Source organism: Dipodomys merriami, unplaced genomic scaffold (assembly GCF_024711535.1).
Source record: "Dipodomys merriami isolate MVZ:Mamm:240054 unplaced genomic scaffold, mDipMer1.0.p SCAF_1, whole genome shotgun sequence".
NCBI classification, from domain to species: Eukaryota; Metazoa; Chordata; class Mammalia; order Rodentia; family Heteromyidae; genus Dipodomys; species Dipodomys merriami.
The window spans coordinates 116,280,606-116,300,224 of NW_027202270.1; the positions used below are offsets into that span (position 1 = coordinate 116,280,606).

Genomic DNA, 19,619 nt, shown 5'->3' on the forward strand with positions numbered 1-19,619 from the left:
CAAAATAAAAGATATTGTTAATGCAACATACCTGTGATATCTTTTTAAAAGGTGGAAAATTTCATCTGAGAAATACAATAAAAAGTAAAAGAATGAGGAGCATAGTTCAAGTGGTGAGGCTTTGAGTGCAAGCCTCAGTACCACCAAAAATAAACAAAAAGCTGGTCAAGAAGCGCTGGCCACGGTAACCCTAGTGGCTACTCTCATTCTTTTCCCCTGGCTCTTCCCCAGGAATCCTCTGTTCTGAGGTTGCCTAGGAGGGGAAGGATTTGAATAAATGCTCATTGTTTTGAAAAGAGGCTTGGTATACACCTTGGGCATTACATCCCATGTAATAGGACTTGATCATAAGTGGTATCAGCAGGGTTTTTAAAAATCTATTTAAAGCTTTAAATAGATAGCCAGAATAATGTGCTGCAGGTGCTTATCTCTAATTAATTAATTCATTTGTAAGGGCAATACCTAATTAAAGCAGTGTCAGGGAGCTTTTTGGCAGTCCTCACTTAGTGGGTCCAGTAACAGATCTTTGCTGATGAAACTTGCTGCTCTGGTCCCTGTGGGCTAGTTTGCTTAATCCAATAACACTTTCAAGAGTTGTTTTGCTATTGTTGTTTTAAATGCATTACAGACTAAACTGATCTTATCATAAAGCCACCTGCTCATTTATAGCGTTCAAAAAATCTGAAGATGGTATCTTTGGGACCTGTCAAAATCCTGGGGGACATAGGTAGACAAAGCTAATAAGGACTGGTATCCTGCAAATGGTCACCTACTTGGACATCAGGAAGGACAAGGAACCTGTTACTTCATGACTGCCTGTTTGAGTTTGCCTGTAGGGCATTTCTTTCTCCTTCAACGCTTGCTTTGCCTTAGTCAGAAAACTATGGAACCCAAAGTGCTTCCCATTATATCCCATTGGTTATGGGTAGGGTTCATGTATATTCATTAATTAAATTGTCTGTTCTCTGAACTCCCTTTCATTCCCTTGTTCTTTTCTTAGATTAAGGCCATCATCCCTTAGACTAATGCCTTACAGTAAAAGAACTTATGACAACTTTTGGTTGAAACATTTCTGTTTTATTATATTGTACCTTTGGTCCATTGTGAAGGAGAGGATGGTAATTATGATGATTTTAATATAATGTATTTTATTCCTTGTAGACTACTATTGCCCTAAATAAAATAAATAGAGCAAAGAACCTAAGGGAGCTCACAAGACACCTAGTCTCCTTTTGGGATAGAGGAAGGGTTTAAAGAGGCAACAGGAAAGAAAACAAATTGAACTCAGGATAAATGAAAAAATTAAGGGGGAAATGGGCAAATGTGATAATATATTAGATGCCATCTCTTTTCTCCCCTAGTTAAAATGACTTTCTATTTCTTTTTCTAAAATCGGTGCTGGTAGCTCACACCTGTCATCCTAGCTATTCAGGGGACTGAGATATGGGGATCGCAGTTTGAAGCCAGCCTGGGCAGAAAAGTCCATGAGACTTGTATCTCCAATAAATACTTAGAAAAAGCCAGCGGTGCTGTGGCTCAAGTGGTAGAGGGCTAGCCTTGAGCACAAAGAACATCAGGGACAGTGCCCAAGCCCAGAGTTCAAGCCCCAGGACCAGCAAAATTAATAAATTAATAAATTAATTAATTAGATACATTAAATAAAATCCTTCCTTTATGAACTAAATGTTTCTCCTTAACATAAAAATGTTATTCTTTAAAATGTTTGTAACAAATGCTATTTGAAAAAAACAAATGGCATTGCTCTTAGCTAGTGCTTTGTAAAGGGCCCATGCTCAACCTGGAAGAATCACTTGGGTCTGTATGTAGGAATTAAGAGCCACATCCAGGCTGAGAAATCATTTGGTACATGGGAGAACAAACATGTAGGCTTCTCATAGGTTTCTCATTTTCTTCCCATGGCCTGTCTGCCTGGATTGATAATTCTGTGTGGCCCAAGAATGAAGTTATAGATATCCAAATGGTCAGAAAATGAACAGAAAAGAGGTTCCCTGCCACAGAACTTAGGAATCACATGCTCTTTTGTGGTACAGAAGCATGCCACAGGATGTCCCATCCAAGTTCTCCTGAGACCGTGGGAGTATATGACATTTGTTGTAAGATATGCTTATAGACCATGTCATTTTCAGAGAGGGAGGGATTATACCAAAGGATACGGTGATCGGATAGGAAAGGATAGGTAGGAAAGCTAGCCTCAAAGGTAAGCCCTGAGAACAGACATGCCTTCCTATGTATTTCTTTGACCTGTTCTGCACAGCATAGTACTTACAAGAGACAGCAAATATACAGAGAATGTGCCAATCAGTGAATGAGACTGTGAACCTGTCTATCCATATAATCATTTTATTTCTGCATTCTGATATTTCTGGGTGTTGGGTGATAGCTGATAATGTTTAACCAAGAACTAATTTCAGAGGGAAAAGTCATATTTTTAGATGATTATTTTAGACAGAAGAAAGCAGAAATTCAGTGGGCGATGGAACATATCCAGCATCTGTCCCCTGGAGATTGTGGAGTAAGCTCTGCAGACAGAGGGTGGTGAGAAATAGTCACAGTGACTTTCCAAGCCCCTCTACTTTGTGCTGGGGTTATTTTGTACATCAGCCTCAAAGATGCCAGTGTTAGAGCATCCAAAATTTTCTCTGCTAAAATAACACAGGAAAAAAAAATTAATCCAATTAAATACCTGGGGTGGAGGGTGGAGTGTTGACAGGACTGTAGCTGGTTAAAGGGCTATCAGTGATTGACAAGGAAGGGAGCCAAAAATAGGGAGTCAGCCAGTGGAGAGCTACCTGCAGGATGCTGGGGTCAGTGCCAATCTCCTTGGACCATGCCCGGGGTAGTAGAGGGGTTCCAGGGGTGCTGTGCAATGGACAGGGGGCTGTCAGATGGTAGAGAGTATCTCATACTTCCCAGTAGAACCCACCTAGAAACTAGCAGGAAGAAGGGTGAGGAAGGAAAGTTTTTTCCATAGTTGCACTTACTGAATCCGGGAAGAAGGTAGAGGGAAGAAACTGCTTTGCTTTTGGCAGACATCAGTGAGCAGCAGTGGCTAGACTGGTTGTCTTTGCCCTGAGATCACCTCTGTAATCTTCCTGTGACGTCCACATTCTCCAGGAGATTAGAGTCACTGCCTGAGCCCAAGCCTGAGTTCATTAGGGCCATATCTTTTCTATCATTCAGCAAATAGAATAAATCTGGAACACACCAAATTTCCTCTGATTAAAGATGCTTAGCATTAATCAAAGGAGATAAGAAAGTAAAAGCCAGGCTTTTTTTTTTAACCATACCATTGAGTTCTTGAATTGTGATTGCTTTATTTGATTTAGTTTTTATGTGCCAGTACTGGGACTCAAACTCATACTCTTGCTTGGCTTTTTCATTCAAAGCTTGACAGCTGAGACACAGATCCACTTTTGGCTTTCTGATGGTTAATTGGAGATTAGAGTCTCAGGGACTCTCCTGGCTTTGAATTGTGGTTCTCAGATCTCTGCCTCCTGAGTAGCCAAGATTACAGGCATGAGGCAACCATGATAGTGTAGTCATGAAAGAAAACTGAACTTTCCATCTTTTCATGGTGCCATTCCTGCAGGCCCAGGCATTATTTCTGAGCTTTTATTTTTCTTGAGGCTAATGCTCTACCACTTGAAACTTGAAATACAGTTCCTTGAAATACTCTGGCCTTCTTTTTGCTAGTAAGTTGGAAATAAAAGTCTCACAGACTTTTCTTGCCTTGGCTGACTTCAAACACCTATCCTCAGATCTCAGCCTCCTGAGTAACTATGATTACAGCCACCAACCACCCACCATTTTTTTTGCAGAGGGAGGTCAGTCATGAGGCTGAAACTCAGGGCCTGGGCACTGTTCCTGAGCTCAAGGTTAGCTTTTGCTAAGGCTAGCACTCTATGACTTTGAGGCACAGCTCCACTTTCCGTTTTCTAGTGGTTAATTGGAGATAAGAGTCTCACGGCCTTTCTTGCTCAGGTTGACTTTGAACCTTGATCCTCAGATCTCAACCCTCCTGAGTAACTAGAATTACAGGTGTCAGCCACCTGTTGCCAGCAAACATGTCTTTTTTAGTCATCAGGTACATTGTATTAGAACTAACTCTACCCACCTTCCTCCAAAAAGGAAGAAGGTAAAATTTACAGGAGAATGAACAGCCCACTATCAGGACAAAACAGTTGGACAGAATCCATCCCCAATAGGACCAAAGATATCTACTATGCTATAACCTCACAGCTTTGGCTATGTTGCCATGATAGCAAACCTAGAGAGGCCCTTCTCTGCTCTGTCCTGTGAGGCACAGCTTTTAGTTCATTTTACTGTTTTTTGTTGTCCGTAGGCAGACCAGATTCTCACCTGAGAGCGTTTCTCAAAAACATCATGCATTATGGTATCATTGCATATAATACCACTTAAAATCATTTGCACATTTGTAGTTTTACCTTACAAAGATGAGACCAAAGATAGAGTCTAAATTTTAAAATATCCACCCATACCAACTTAACACGAAGGTATTTTCTAAAATTAAAAGAGCAGTTGTTCATCTTCAGTATGGTCTCAGGAGTCTGTTTGCCTTGTATTTGCAGCTTTTTCCAATGACTTGTGTTTCCCAATGCAAGTAAGTAAATAGGTATGCTAATGAATGTAAGACAAATCAGTTTTTACTTGAAAACCAGCTATAAAATAGAATGAAAGCATATTATCGCTTAGGTACAAAAACTACAGTCCTGCATCCTCCTCCTTCATTTTAAAAGAGTTAAAAAAAACAATATATTACTGTGTTTGTTAGGGGATTTTGTTTTGTTTTATTTCATTTTTGTCCTGATCTGGGAGCTTGAACTCAGGGCCTAGGCTCTGCTCCTGAGCTTTTTTGCTCAAGGGTATTGCTCTGTCACTTAAGCCACATCTCCACTTGGGCTTTTTTTTTTTCCAGTATAGTGAAGGTAAGAATCTCACAGACTTGATCACTTTGAATCTAAATCCTCATATCTCAGCCTCCTTGGTAGCTAGGATTACAGGCAAGAACCACCAGCACCCAGTTCTTGTTTTGTTGTTTTTGCTAGCACTAGGGCTTGAACTCAGGGCCTGGGTGCTATCCCTTAGCTTTTTCACTCAAGACAAGTACTTTACCACTTGAGCCACAGCTTTACTTCTGAATTTTTAATAATAATAATTCTTATTATTATTACATAGTAATTATATATGATATTATTATTAATTGGAGATAAGAATCTCATGGACTTTACGGCCTGGGCTGGCTTTGAACCTGATCCTCAGATCTCATCCTCCTGAGCAGCTAGGATTATAGGCATAAGTGATCAGTGCACAACTAATATTATTGTTTTTGAGATATTCTTATAGATCATCATCAGGAAAATAGAATTTAGAAAATTTTATAATTCAGCTAGAATAAAAACTTCTATCAATTCACTATTTGTTTCATTTCAGATAACAATTGGAGTAATATTTAATTTATTAAATGAGCCTCTTTTTGTAGATAATTCAAGTGATGATGTAATCATGCTGTCACAGGACTGGAAGAACAATGTTTAAAATACTAAAAGAGTAATTTTATGTGTAAACATCTTTAGAAATAGTTCTTTACATATAACTAGTGCACCGAGCAAACAAAAACCAGTTTCTCTAATCTTTCAAGCAAGAACTCAAATAAATTTCTTTTTTATTTTTTTATTGTGAAAATACTGTACAGAGGGGTTACAATTACATGGGCAAGGTAATGAGTACATTTTTTATCAAGTATTGTTGCCTCCTCCTTTGTTTCCCCTTCCCATCCCTTCCCATCTCCGCATCTCATTGTTGCAATGGGTCCACCTTTATTCCTATTTAAACAATTTGTTTTTTCTCTTCCCCTCCACAAATTATACCAACATCAAATACAGTGAAAGCACGGGTTATACTGTGGGGGAGGGACATACAAAGCAACAAAGAAATATAAATATGTTAGAAACAATAACAAGCAAGAAAAAACGTTTGAGTCCTTATCTTAATACATTTATCACTGATAGTAGTCTGCAATCGAGATGTTATGGAATGATCTTTTTCCTTCTTAGTTTAATGATGGAAGTGTAACAGCTTAGACAGTCCTATCTACTGAAAGCCATGTAATTCCTGGACCTTGGATGAAAGTATAGGTCTGTAATCCAGTGGAACTTCCTCTGAGCAAAACAACTTAAATATGTTGTGGCCTAGTCCAGTAGATAGCGATCCCAAGCACTGAAAAACAAATGTTTATTAGGCCAAATATTGAGCAGCATACAATTGTCTTTTAACCTTGTTTCTGAGACTCGGGGAAAAATTCATTTTAACAAACTGGTGCAGTGGCTTACACTTGTAATCCTAGCTACGTGGGACACAGAGATTAGGACGATGAAGGAGTTCAAGACCAGCCCAAGCAAAAAGTTCCCAAGACCCCCTGTCAACCAATAGCTGGGAGCAGTGACAAATGCCTATCACCCCAGCTGCCTTAAGAAACAAAAGAGGAGAATCAAGGTTCAAGCATGGACCTGAGCAAAAAGTGAGACGCTATCTCAACATAACCAGTTCAAAAAGAGGCCAGAGGCATGGCTCAGCCTGGCAAGTGTGAGACCCTGTCTATCACTTTGCACTAATATCAACTCAAAATGTGTCCAAGTCCTCAATGTCACACCTGAAACCTTGAAACTACTGCAGGAAGGAGTGGGAGAAACTTTAGAACTTATTACTTTCAAAGTGAAGTTCCAGGAGGGTCAGCAAATTGGAGAGCGGCTCAGCAAATGGAATTACATCAAACTAAAAAGTTTCCGCACTGCAAAGGACAAAGCTACCAAGCTAAAAGGACAGCCTACCGAATAGAAGTTTTTACCAGCTATACACCTAAGAAGAGCGAATATACAGAATATACAAGGAGCTCAAGAAACTAAACCCTTCAAAAAGCAATCATTTAATAAATGGGCAAAGGGGCTAAATAGAGACTTTTCAGAAGAAGTAAGATTAGCCAATAAACCCATGGCTCTATAAACATCCCTGGCTCTAAATAGGAAATGCAAATCAAAACAACATTAAATTCCATCTCACCCCATTTAGCTTGGCCAACATGGAGGATTTGAGCAATAACAAATGCTGGTGGGATGTAGGGGTCGGGCAGGAGCCCTATTGGCACTGTTGCTGGAATGTAAATTAGTACAACCACTCTGGATGGCAGTTTGAAGAGTCCTCTAAAAAGTAAACATAGGACTTCCCTACAATCCAGGCATACCACTCTTGGGCATCTTCCTAGAATATTACAAATCAGGATATTGGCCTTTACCAAACATGCACATCCATGTTCATTGCTGCACTATTCACAACAATCAAGTTTTGGAAACAACCTAGATACCCCACCTTATATAACTAGATCAAGAAAATATGGCTCCTATCACAGTGAAATTTTACTCATCTATCAGAAATGTTAATATTATGTCATTTACAGAGAGATGGATGGACCTAGAAAAAATTACATTAAGTGAAGTCAGGCTCAGAGAGACAAACAGCACATGTTTTCTCTCATGTTTAGAAATTAGATCTAAAATATAAGCGTGACTGATAACATATATACAAATAGTCTAAAAGATAGTATATTTAGGAAAGGAGTCCAGTGGTATAACTCTGGACAACTAATGAACCATTTAACAAAATGAATAGCAGGAAGCTGAAACATGTCCAGAGGGCTGGAGGGACAATGAGAGAGGAGACACAGGAACGGAGGGAAGATCAGTGAGCAAATGTAGTCATTATATTCAACATAACTTGGAAGTAGGGATGGGAGAGGGACAATGGGGTAGAAGGATGGAAGGGGTAACACTGACCAAGATGCATTGTATTCATAAACTGACTTGTAGAATCTAAATTCCTTTGAACAATTATTAAAATAAATATTTTTAAATATTAAAGTTGAGGGCTGGGAATGTGGCTCAGTGGTAGAGTGCCAGCTAGTAATTGCAAGGACTTCTTTTAAATAGAATTTATAAACAAAAGGTCTAGGTGAGGATCAGAGATCTTAAGCTCTTAGAATAATGTGTGTGCACACATGCGTGCACATGTGTGTGTGCTTGCGTGTACATGTGCACTTGTGCAGGTCCTTGGGCTTAAACTCAGAGATTGGGCCCTGTTCTTGAGCTTTTGAGCTCAAGGCTAGTGCTCTCCCACTTGAGCCACAGCTCCACTTCTACTTTTTGCAGGTTGATTGGAGATAAGAGTCCCATGGTCTTTCCTGCCTGGACTGTCTTCGAATCTCAATCCTCCTGAAAAGTTAGGATTATAGGCATGAACCACAGACTGGCACCTGGCTGCGCTGATTATTTTTGGGATAGGGGTTTGATTCCTGTCTGGTATATCCAGAACCCTCATACTTTCCCCTTCCTACTGGTTGAGAGAGAGTCTTGAGTGTATTCCTGGGCTGGCATAAACAATTCTCCCAAGCTCAGCCTCCAAAGTAGCTAGCATTACAAGCATGAGCCACTGGTACCCAGCTAGATGCAACTTTTTATTGCTAGGAGAGAAGGCTCTATTTCATACCCCCGGAGATTCTTTTCTTCCTTCGGACATAGAAAAGTAATTCAGCTGTGGGCATGGGGTAAGTACAGGTTATAAATCCAGTGCTCACATCATCTTGCTTTCACACATGAGGCCAGGAAACAAAGCAGCAGAATAGTAATAATAAATACATGTCATTACTGGGCTGGGAAGGTGGCTCAGTGGTAGAGCGCTCGCCTTGCACACTTGAGTCCCTGGGTTCGATTCCTCAGCACCACATAAGCAAAAAAGAAAAAAGCCGGAAGTGGCACTGTGACTCAAGTGGTAGAGCGCTAGCCTTGAGCTGAAGAGCTGAGGGACAGTGCCTAGGCCCAGAGTTCAGGCCCCACGACTGCACCCAATAAAAAAAATAATAAATAAATAAATAAATAAATGTCATTACTTCAGATGCTGAAGGTGGGTTCTCTTAAAGTAATGAGTTTTTGTTCTTTAAAACAATGTCATGAGACTTCATAAATTAATCTTGGGAAAGATATATTTTCAAATCATTTTAAAAAATCATCAAAAAGTGATGATAATGAGCATGAACTTCAGCAAGCTTCTGTCTCCTGAAGTGATTCTGTTTTAATAAAGCTGGTGTAGCTTGCCAATAACCAACATCAGCTTCTTATCATTTCTTAATGCACCCAAGTTTCTAGTTCTTGTCATGATTTTCTTTGTATTTTTTAGCGTTTCTTTGTGCCATCTTTGGAATTCTCTTGCTAAGCAGGGCCCCAGACTCCATTATATTATGATAACTTATTATTAAATGTTTAATTATTGAAAAGAAAATAAATAAGACTATAGCATTTATCCTATGTGTGTGAGAGAGAATAGAAACAGACAGACATACCTTGTGACAGCTAAGTAAATTGAATTCTAAAACTCTAGCTTTAGCAGGCACTGGTGGCTCACACCTGTAATACTAGATATTCAGAAGGCTGAGATCTGAGGATCAAGGTTCAAAGTTAATCTTGGCAAGAAAGACCACTGAGACTCTTATCTCCAATTAATCAGCAAAAAGCTGGATGTAGAGCGCTGTGACTCAAGTGGTAGAGAGCCAACCTTGAGTGAAAAAGCTAATGGATAGCACCCAGGCCCTGAGTTCAAGCCACAGCATTTGTACAATAAATAAATAATTAATTAATGAAACTCCACTATCCAAATTACTTTGGAATGCCTGACAAAAAGTTTAGAGGGTTATATTTCTATAGAAAGAGAACTTTTGTGTGTGTGTGTGAGAGAGAGAGAGAGAGAGAAAGAGAGAGAGACAGAGAGAAAGAGACGGGGGGAGAGAGAGAGAGAGAGAGAGAGAGAGAGAGAGAGAGAGAGAGAGAGAGAGAGTATGCCGGTCCTGGGGCTTGAACTCAGAGCTTGGTCCCTGCCCCTAAGCTTTTGTGCTGAAGGCAAGTAGGCTAGCATTCTACCACTTGAGCCACAGCTCCACTTCCGAATTTTTTTTTAAATTATTTGGAGATAACTGTCTCACTGACTTTCTTGCCAGGGATGGCTTTGAACTGTGATCCTTAGATTTCAGCCGCCTGAGTAGTTAGGATTACAGGCATATGCCACTGGCACCCAGTCAAGAGTAATTACTTTTTCTGTGACAGATTAGAATAATTTAATGGAAGAAATTACTTGTGAATCTTGCCAAACAGAAAACACAGCTTTTTAGGTAAAATAAAAAGGCGAAGGGGAAAAATATTCTATTAGGTCTATGTAGAGAAAACCTAGTTGCTTGAAATTGAAGAACATTAGCATGAGGGCCTTTCCTCACTGTGGATAACTCCATCGGGGGCTGGAGGAGACCCCAAGTGGTGGCACCAGCCAGATCTTAGCCCTGACAGCCGCACCCTGACACCCCCCCACACACACACACTCTGTGGCAGCCACAGGACCCTGTGTCTCACCTTGTCCTTTAGTGCTAGGGTTCACTCTCTCTGCCAATCCCCACTTCCGCTCTGCTGTGGCCAGCCGTGCACCATCTGAGTCTCCCCACTGCCTTTAATTTCTCCTCCCTTCCCCCCAGACTTGAGAAAGAACTCAATTTTTCCCTAAAGAATAAGAAACAAAAAAAAGTCTGTTTAAGAAATAACGGACTCCAGCTTATAAAGAAAGGCCCCTTTCATTCTGGGGCGGATTTGTGCTTCCTGGGCAGCGGGGGTGGCAGCCTCCTTAGAGTCCAGTCAAAGATGGCAACTAGTCATTTCCAAGGCTGCGGAGAGGGGGGGCAGGGGTGGCCCTGGGGCCACTCGCGCACCATTGACTCAGAACAGCGCCCACAGCTCCTTCTTTAAACAGGCTGTGTGTGCATTTGTTTGTAGAGCAATTGTCTCTAGCAAATCATTTTATAGTTCACTGTGGGCAGGGTGGTTTGATATTGGGGTTTTTTTTCATAACATTCTCTTATTTCAAAGTAACTCCTGAGCAGAAAAAATAATAGGGATTAAATATGAAATAGTGGGGACCTGTCTGAGGTTTCTTTCTGTGTTGGGTTAGCTGGGCTCCCTTGGTGAGCTGGGGTTTTCATTCCCTGTGGGGAAACCTTCATTCACCATAGAGTCACTCTCAGAGTATCCTGTTGCCCTTACAATGACCCAGAGATGACCAAACTGAATGGAAATGAAAACACTTGGGGTAGAGATTCACACCAGTGGGAGTGGAAGTATGGCTCAAGTGGTAGAGTACCAGCCTTGAGCAAGGAAAAAAGCAAAGCCAGAGTGAGAGGCTTTGGCTTCAAGTGCCAGTTCTGACACACCACACACACACACACACACACACACACACACACACAAATATATGATTCGTACCATTTTTTGAATCCATGGGATAGAATGACTTGTTTCACTTTCTCCAGATATACTCAAATACACATTTCCATTTTTCCATTCTCTGAATACATATTTGATTTGGATTTAAATGAAGAGGTATTTGTTTGGCAAATTTCAACTAAAATGCAAATTGCATACAACTTTGGGATGCTGTGTGATAGGACAGGCTCACAGATTCCCTAGTGGTAGAACAGCGTTACTGTTTTCTCTCAGGACGTTCTAGCTCAGGTCCTCTAGAGCAGATAAACAGGAATAGTCAACAAAAAAATCGGAAGATTCTCTGCTCAAAAATGCTGGAATTTCCACCCCTTCCTCTGCCTTCACTCTGTAACTATAGACTCATTATCCATTTTCAGTTTTACTTTTAAAAGTATTATTATAAAGGTGATATACAGAAGGGTGACAGTTATATAAGTCAGGTTAATGAATACATTTCTTTATGGACAATGTCATTAGGTCGGTCTTTTTAAGTGCAGATGCTTCTTGATGGGTTTTAAATATTAGTCATTCACATTTCAGGTTGAATTACCTTCAGCATTGACGTCAGAGAACAAATCAGAAACTTGGGTTCCTAACTTAGTATTACTTAAAAGTTTTTGTACTGCCAGGCACACACTGGAAGCTCGTACCTATAATCTTCTTACATTTGAGAGTAATAAAACCTGGAGGATTGAGGTTTGACACCGGCCTCAAAAGAAATGTCTATGAGACTATTTCCAAGTAATCAGAAAAACAAAACGAAACAAAAAAACCCAACAAGCTGGAGGTGTGGCTCAAGTACAAGCCAAGTGAGAGTTTGGGCTCTGAGTTCAAGTACTTATATTGACATAAAAAAAAAGTTTTTGTGGACCAAAATAAAAGTTAATTCATTTTAGGTCCAGTTTACTAATCTGAATGTCTCAGGATGGGTACTCATCACAGAACAGCTGAGAAACCAAAATGATACAATGCACTCTATTCAATTGTTAAGAACCATTTAATAAAAAGGCATCACCGTTAATCATTTTTTCACCCCCCTCCCCGTGTCATATGGTGAAGGCTTGGTTCTCAATGCTTTGGTATTAGAGGTAAGGCTTTAGGGGAAGTGATGAAATCATAGAGTCTGTGGCTTTATCAATGGTTTCTTCCACTGATGGGATGAGAAACTGATGGACTATTGGAAGTGATGGATTTAGGAGATAAGATTTTGTTGAAAGAAGTGGATCTTAGAGTCCTTTGTGGCTATATCATGTCCCCAGCACCACACACACACACACACACACACACACACACACACACACACACACGCACACACACACACACACACACCACCAGCCCATTTGCTTGCTAGCCACTATGGGCTGAAGGGGTTTGCTGTCGACCATATTCTGCCATGTTTCTCTACCTCTGCCTTACCACAGGCTGGACAGTGGTTTCAGCCAACCATGGCCTTCCCCCTGTAAGCTAATTTCTTCCTGTGCTTTGTCACAGTGATGGAGAGCTGACTAACACACATTTGAGCAGTGGTAAGTGATACACCATCATGCTTTAACCCATTCTGTTTGAGCTCAGTTAATAGATGTCAAAGCATGGCGTAGGGAGAGGTGACTTGGAAATCTAAGATGTGTGGGATGGTGAGGCCTACATATGTTAGCTCAGTGAGAAACTTTAGCATGTGATGGTACTGCAGCTCAGAAGATAGAAAGAAGAAGAAAGAAAGAAGCAAATGTCAGCTTTTGCTTCTGCCTTGAAGCCCTTCCTCGCTGCCACGGATATCTTTGGAAGGACAAAAGGCAAAAAGCATCTCCTGTGATACGGACATTTTCCATCAACAAATAAAATGTGGCCCTGGCTTTTAGGTGCTTATGAATAGTAGATGATATTTCTAATAAAAGGAAGGACACTTCCCCTCTGGCTTAGATTCTTATCAAGGCTTTAGATTCTGTTTGTGGTATTTATTAATACTATGTTTCTGTCAGGTTAGAGTCTCACTATTTATATTAATTTGACATTCTTTTTTTTTGGGGGGGGGGTCGGTCATGGGGCTTGAGCTCTGGGTGTGGACACTGTCCCTGTGCTCTTCAGCTCAGGGCAAGCACTCTACCGCTTGAGCCACAGCGCCACTTCCAGTTTTCTGGTGGTTTCTCGGAGATAAGAGTCTCACAGACTTTCCTGCCCGAGGTCGGTTTTGAACTGCAATCCTCAGATCTCAGCCTCCTGAGTAGCTAGGATTACAGGCATGAGCCACTGGCGCCTGGCTTAATTTGACATTCTTTTAAGGGGAAATTCCTAGAGTATTATAATCAAGAGTTAAAAAAAATTCACAGTGTCTACATTGCTACCCTCAAAGAAATTACAGTGACAAAAATACACCTGTGTAATATGAATGAAGCAAATAAACTGAAATGTAAAAGGTATCCAAGACAAATGATTTGCCAAAACCACTGGCTAGTTCGTACAAAATCTAGAGTTTAGGAATGGTTTAGGGGAGGGAAAATCCTTAGTTATTTTACTGAGTTTGTATGAGCTACATGGAGTCATGTGCTGCAGCATGGAAGTCTTGCAGCACAACTTCAACACTGCAAATAGAACAAAAGGGAAATCCCTCTCCCCTGGAAGAAATGGCATTCCATTATTCAACCTTTGAAGGAATGTGAGCCAAAGCATGAGGTTCCTTCCTCACAACAGAAATCCTCCAGCCATCACCAACCACTGTCAGTCTCAACCACGAGCAGACCCTCACCAAGGAGCATTTGAGAAAGATATTCCATAGTACTTCCACAGAGGAATAGAAACAATCTACCAACCTAAGTTGCTCTGAAGGAAAAAGATAACATGAAATCATCTACTGTCCAAGATAGGAGTTCTGAGTATAAAAGCTTATGCATTCTTTTTTTTCTTTTCTTTTCTTTTCTTTTTTCTTTTCTTCTTTTCTTTTCTTTTCTTTCTCCTGTCCTTCTTTCTTTTCTCCCTTCCTTTTTTTTAAAGACAGAGTCTTTCTGTGTATCCCAGGCTGGTCTTGAACTTTCAATTGTTCTGCTTCAGACTCTCAAGTGCTAGGATTACAAGGAGTTCACTACCATGCCTCACTAGGTTCTTGCTTTTGTACTTATTTATTTTTTTCTGTTGTTTGTTATATGCACAACTCTGATATACACAGTATTTCATAAGCAAGTGACATCACTGGCAAAGATCAATCCTAGGAATCAAAGTTAACAAATGACTCTGTAATATTAATGTATTAGTAAGACTTGAGTCAAATGTATTGGGCTCATTTGCTTCCTCAGGTGTCACCTGAGTACCAAGTCAAGCAATCATGTAGCTGAGATATAGGACTATTTGTTCTTGCTCTATCAGTGATTGTAAACAGCTGCCGTAATGGGGCCCTTGCCTATTTCTGACCATGCCAGTCCCAATCTCCCCCATGATGGACACCACTTGTACCTGCATGACTCATCTACCATTCACTGACAATGCGAAGAGAATGTGAGGGTGTTGAAAATTGGGAGTCACTATGTGGCCTTTCACCCAGGGCTTCTGAAAATGAGAACTCATAAATCACAGAATCCTCTAGTAGCTCAGGCAGCATTTGCTCTTCTAAGCCAGGCAAAGGGTGAAGGAAAAAAAACCAAACAGATGTTAATCATATACATAAGCCTAAAGCCCAGAAGTGCATAGGGGTGGGTGGACTTGATGAATGAACATACAAGTGTTAAAACTGTGGCTGGACACTACTGGTGGTTCATGCTTGTAATCCTAGCTATTCAGAAGGCTGAGACCTGGAAATCAAGTTTCAAAGACAGCCAGAGCAGAAAATTCCATGAGACTCTATCTCCAGCTAACCTGGCTAAAACTAGCCAGAAGTAGAGATGCGGCTCAAATGATACAGTGGCAGCTTTAAGGGGGAAAAAAAGCTAAGAACAGGGCCCAGGCCCCAAATTCAAGCCCCAGTACCTGGCTCACACACACAGACACACACACACAGACACACACTCACATAATAGACACAACTGAAAGCAAGATTTATCTCTCTTTCCTATTCCCTTTTGATTGATTTCCATGGAACAATTATTTGGGATGAAATAAGACTGAAATCATTTACCCACAAGCCTCCTTACAGTTGCTACATCTTAGACTGGTTGGGCTGGAGGCTGATAATAGTCACTGATGATTGCCCTGCTGCCAGTTTGACAGATAAGTCTTAGGAGACCCAGTGCCGCTAGAAAGCCATTTAAGATGATAATATCTCCTTTCATTAGCCAGAAAAAAGTTACAATCCTCATTTTAAAACCCCCAGTAGAAAGTGTCTCTCTGTGAGATGATTTCTATACAGAATCTGTTTCTATGCAAACCAGCAGTCACACTGTCCCCACCCAGCTCAGCGCTCATTTGTCTTCGCTTCGATGTATAACCTCAGCTGCTCCAGCCAGGCATCAACTGGGGTTTTTTTAAATTATTGTTATGATTCTTGTGTAAGCACTTCCTGTGGTCTATTCGATGAATGTATGGTACAAATATGGTTAAAACATTCTCATTCCGCCAGGCAGACTCAGCTCTGCTTGTGCAGCACCATCCTGCTTTGGTGATAAGGGGGTTCCGTAACCATGAGCCTGAGTGATTCATCCCCACTATAAGCAAAATGATTCCAGATGCGAGCTCCATCCTCGGCTCCACTTCTTGGGGAAATGAAACGTTTTCACTGGAACGATTAGGCCTTGCTTCTTCTATGTTCTTGCCCGGTTCTGTGTTCTGAAGTTTCCTACTGCAAGTGCTAATTCTCAGAGCATGAAAATCCACAATTTTTGACCTTGCTCAGGTCACCTAATCTTTTGTTTCTTCAACTGCAAAATCTGTTTCTGGTTTGCCATGGAAGTGTTTCCCCCAAACAGAAGAAAATACAATATGAGTCCTTGAAGCTAACCTTAACTTCCTATGTTGGTGACCTAACAACTAAATGGAACCAGTAAGCCCCAGAAATATCACATCAAGTTAGCATCAAATCCCCTAACCCATAGGCAAGAGCAATGTTTAGAAACCAACAGGAAGCTGTTCCAAAGCCAACTTTCAATAAGCTCCCATACCCCCATTGGCTTTTTTTATACAAAGGTCCAGAAAGCCACAATCTCTTAAAGCCCATCTACAAGTGATTGACAGAACCAGGTCCCCTTCTCACAAATGACTCTCACAAATGACACAAATGGACAAAGGCATCATGTATGTTTCATTCATTCTCTCTTTCATTCATTAAGTCATAGTGTGGCTAGTTACCGAAATTCAAATCGTTGTTGATGCATTCATTTTACTGTGAGCCAGGCCCTATCCCAGTCACCACAATTCAGTAATAATGAAAATAGCCAATCCCCTGCTCTTATAGAACCTATGATTTAGTGAGTAGTATTGCCAGATAAAATTAAAATATATGTCAGGTGGTGATGAGTGATGAGAAAGAATATCAACCAGGATAAGGGAATGAGAACTTCAGGAAGAAGGGGTGTTCTTTGGGATCTGAGGCCAGCAAAGCCTCTGAGTTAATGTTTGAACAGACACCTGACTAACGTGAGACATAAATTAGATGAATAGAAGCATCAGGAGCTCCAAAGGCCCTGGCACAGGAGCAGTCAAGAACTAGCAAGTTGATATTGTAGCTGTTTTTTGATGGGTAAAAAAGAATGGAGGGGAAAGCAAGCCAGAGAGAGTCACATACACACATTATCAGATCTTATCAGTCAGAACTTGAGGAACATTTGAAGGACTTGTACTTTTGCTCTGCCATTAGAATTTATGAACAGAAGGCCAATATAATTCTGAAATAACTTAGAAAAAAACTCTAGCTGCTATATAAAGACTAGACTGAGATAGCTACTCAGGAAACTGAGATCCGAGAAATCTTGATTCAACAATCAATCTGTACAGAAAAGTCTGCAAGACTTCATCTTCAAGTAACTAGCAAAAACCAACAAAAGAACTGAGAGGACAGTAAGACAAAAACCCAGAAAGACTGATGATAACAAATGCTGGTAAAGACATGGAAAAATTAGAAGACTTGCCCAGCTTGATGGAAATGCAAAATGATAAAGGCATTAGAAAGCTTCCTTGGAAAATTAAAAATAAGCCAAGCATAGTAATACATGCCTATAGTCCCAGCTACTGAGGGGGCTAAAGCAGGATAGCCTTGAGCACACATATTCAACACTAATCTAGGCAACATAGTGAGACCTAAAAAAAAAAAAATGGGGAAGGGATTGTCCAACAATCCTATTTCTGAGCAAATATCCAAAAGAATAGAAAGCAGGATCATGAGGGGATATTGGCACACCAGTTCAATAGCAGCACTATTCTTGCTAAACACAAAGTAAAAGCAACCCAAGTATCTGTCCATTGACAAATGCATGACTAAAATATGGTGTGTGGCAGGGCGCTGCTTGTCATCCTAGCTACTCAGGAGACTGAGTTTTGAGGATCATGGTTCAAAGCTAGCCTGGGCAGAAAAGTTTGTGAGACTCTTATCTCCAATTAACCACCAGAAAACAGGAAGCAGTGGTAGAGTACTAGCCTTGAATGAAAAAGCTCAGACACAGCCCCTGGACCCTGAGTTCAAGCCCCATGACTTACAAGAAATATATATATATATATATATATATATATATATATAAAAGAAATTCTGTTATAGGTTACAGCATAAGTGAATCTTAAAGACATCATATATGAGCTAAATCAGCTACAAAAAGGCATCATAGCTTATGACTATACTTATAACTAAAACTCTTAGACACATGCTGGTGGTTAAATAAAGCCAAGAGAAGGAAGTGTTTAGGGTAGAACTCACCACGTTATATGGTGCTAGAATATTCAAAGATATCAGGTTTGAGCCCTAGCAATCAATAAAGATTATCTATAAGGAAAATATGGTCTTTGTTTGATAGGGGATGATTGTACAGATGGACACTAAATCCAATAATAACCATTATGTTCTTCATTATGTTCTTGCATAAGTACAAGTCATGAAGAACATGAACACTCTCTTCTTGATGCTGCTATTTTTTAGTAAAACAAGAAGAAATGTTATCAGCTGAAAAATGAGGATGGGGAAGAAGGAAAGATTGGGGTTATAGTATAGAAGATTGAGGAGAGAAGAGATGGTGTGGGGGGAAAAAAGCCATTAGAAGGTGACTAAGGAAATGTGCGCAGAAAGCTAAATCCATAGGAAGTTAAGGTCTGGGGGTTTTCAGTGAAATACCCCATCCCTGCTCTACTGTGCCCGCCAACCCCACCTAGTTGTTCCCGAATGGAGTACAAAGTACCTGCAGCCAGGACTGGGGACTTAATCAGACTGTGAGATGGAGCAAGAAAGGGGCAGCTTGCTGGAAGGGACAAGAGTGACCATACCATACGTTAGACCACAGCATCCAAGCCAGAGGCATAGGCAAAACTGTGTCTGTTTTGAGGGAAAGGGAAAAGGCAGCATGCTCAGCAGATTGGGCTCCTAGTGGAATCAAAGAATGGTGAGAATCATGGCTCACTACAAGCCAGGAATCAGACTGTCTCAGATGGAAGAGTTTGCAATCCCCTTTTTAAACTGGGATCCTTATGGTCTTCGAGTTTTCTATATGCTTATACACTCTCCTTGAGTGTTTAATTTTGGAGTATGGCCTGCAACTTAACTGTGTTGAGAAAGTCCCAGAGCTGCAGAATTCACTGACACGATGTGGGAAAGAAAACTAAGTCAGAGCTCTGAAGCAACCAACACAAAGAACTGGAAAGGAATCAGCATATCATATCAGGAGTCAGGGTTAAAAGGGCCTGAGCACTGTCATTGACAAGGAAGGAAACTGAGCCCCAGAAAGGATGAGATGAAACTATCACTCAGCAAAGTGGAAACTCACGTCTAGATCTCCAGCCGCAGAATTCTGTACCCTGTGCCACCCCACAGCTCTCCTCCTAAATGCTTTAAGTTCTGTACCTTGGGGTGCCAGTACTGACCACTCCTTACTAAGCAACCTCCTGGCTCTGCTAATACTACACTCTGTCTTTCCCTTCAAATTCCCATTGAAAGACATCACACTTATAAAAGATAAGCATCCTCTTTTAAAGAAATTCTCTGGAGACACACACAATTAGCTGTTTCAACCTCTGCACAACATCAAGCCTAGTTTATTAAAGAGCAAAGACCTGATTAACAAATACTATTCACATACTAATCAGAAAACCTTTGTAGTCAAATTTGCAATAGTTTTA

The 19,619-nt window shown here is 40.6% G+C and overlaps 1 protein-coding gene across 2 annotated transcripts in view; it reads left to right on the forward strand.

Annotated features, from left to right (window-relative positions):
* Gng2 (G protein subunit gamma 2) overlaps positions 1-19,619 on the forward strand; it is a 116,540-nt gene that overhangs the window by 58,580 nt on the left and 38,341 nt on the right. The gene's annotated exons all lie outside the window — the stretch shown is intronic.